The sequence below is a fragment of the Lottia gigantea genome (assembly GCF_000327385.1).
Source record: "Lottia gigantea unplaced genomic scaffold LOTGIsca_25, whole genome shotgun sequence".
In the NCBI taxonomy this organism is placed as follows: domain Eukaryota; kingdom Metazoa; phylum Mollusca; class Gastropoda; family Lottiidae; genus Lottia; species Lottia gigantea.
The window spans coordinates 747,603-750,040 of NW_008708752.1; positions in this window are offsets into that span (position 1 = coordinate 747,603).

A 2,438-nucleotide genomic window follows, 5' to 3' on the forward strand; every position below is an offset into this window, starting at 1 on the left:
AATAAGACTGATCAAGTGTGACTGATCAAATGTGACTGATCAAGTGAGACTGATCAAATGTGACTGACCAAGTGAGACTGATCAAATGTGACTGATCAAGAGTGACTGATCAAGTGTGACTATGAACCTCCAGCAGGAAAACAAAATGGTGATAAAAGCTATCAAGCTCTAAGTTAAAATGAGGCAAAGAGGGATCTGGGTGAATTAAAAATACATAATTGAAAAAAAAAGACATTTTCAAAGTTTAAATGATAGTTTAAGCATTCCAAGTGCATGAGCCATAGAATTTTTAGATGGCCAATCTCAAAGTAACATTTTAAATTCCAGTCATATAATTATGTTCAAAGACAAGACAATATCATGGAATAAGCACACTTCTTTAATGGAATATTAATCATGTAACGTTTCAACACAAATTACATGTGCTGTTATCAGATGAAATAATGACAGAATACAACATAACAAAATATATAACAACTAAAAATAATACTAAGGATTAACAGGGTTATTTATTCTTAGTTGTTATATATTCTGTTATGTTTTTTTATTAAAGAAGTGTGCTAATTCCATAATATTGTCTTGTGTTCGTGATGCGTATTCCTTACTTCTTAATGTGGTTCAAGTCTTATTTCAAAATAATTTAAAAGGAAAATTCAACAAAATTAACTGGATGTGCACAATTATTATACAACTTTGATTATACTCATTTCCAACTCCTTAGTCAATTTTTACCATGACTACATCTTATGAGATTCTGTTTTAGCTAAGAAATGATAACAAATGTATCTATTTTTGTATTAAAATCACCTTATTAATACAATAAAACATCATGATACAAATAACAAATGAATAACATAGCACTGACATAATAACAAGAAACAAATGATAAAAAATCAAAGAAATTGTAAGTCTATCAAGAACAAGATACCCAATAACAATATACCGGGTTTGTTCAAAAAATTAACAGAAAATATCCACAAACACACTAAATACCTATGAAAAAATCTGATCATGAAAGCTAGGGTAGTCAAATTTTGCATAATATGATATTTGAAATTTAATTCCAACCAAAACATAGAACCAAAACCAAAGATAACTAAAGAAGAAAAAAATATTGCTTGATTTAATTAACGGACAGATGTGCCATTTTAAAGGTTGATTTTAGTCTTGAATGTATTTAAATAGTTACCAGAAGTACTAGAAATGTACAAAAATCACATAATTCCTTAAAAAATATCTTAAACTAGAAATTTCTTTTATAGTGCATCTGTCACTTTAATGAAAATCTGTAATCCATAGTAGGCCTAGTATCAGTATTTTTTTTTACTTCTGGTTGGTCCAGTTTGGTGGTTGGGATGTGACACCTACCACCACAGATTTGACAATCAGGTATTATAAAACTGACTTTGTTGAAATTTTTGCATAAAATTTATATCGATATCAACTTAAATTTATTTTTAAAAAAACTGCCGATTAATTCATTTTACCCAAACTAAAATTAAAATATTTCTATCATCAAATACAATGCTAAGATGGTTCAACTTCTTTATCAGTGTTACTATTTATAGAACTGTCATTGTTTTTATTCTCCTCTGTTTCTGGTAACATATAAACATGATAAATAGTTTCACCATCTTTAGTTTCAGGAACTAGGACCATCTGCATCTTCTCTTCACCTTGGTTAAATGGTAGATTAGGAAACACATTAGCTGGTAGAACGAAATGGGGCGAACCTTCTGTTATAACACTAGAATCTAATACAATCCTTTTGGTCAAGTCAATTTTGTCTTTTGGCAGTGTAGCAGTTGATTCTGTATTAGGTTTTTGATATCTTTGTGATATTGGGGTGGTTTTTGATCTGTTTTTCACAGTTCTTAAACCAGAGGTAAGATTGGGAGAGGTCATGATACTGGTGTTGGTGTTTGAGGAAGAGACAACTAAGTCATGTCCACTACTTGTGCTAGGTTCATCACCACTTGTGTTCACTTCATCACCAATGTTGTGATTTTCACTTGTGTTCTCAACATGTTCACTAGTGTCCATATCAGTATTCTGAACACTATGTTCTTGAACATGTTCATTTTCTACAACTGAGCATTGTTGTTCATTGGTTTCCATATGTTCTTCATCATCTACACCAGGTTCTGACTTCACTATGTTCATAATAGGTTGACCATCATCACTGAACTCATCACAATCAATGATATCAACATCATCATTCTCATCATCATCATCATCATTGTCTGACACCGACTGACTTTGACATAAAATCTGAAGTTTCTCTGATTCTGTTTTTGGCGTAGATGCACCACTTTTAATAACACCAATTCTAAAAGATTAAAATATACTTAATTATGCTGCAAAGACTGCAAATGTCATTATACTGTTATATGAGAGTCTTTTAGAGTTTCTATTTTCAATATTCCAATTTCCTCTAG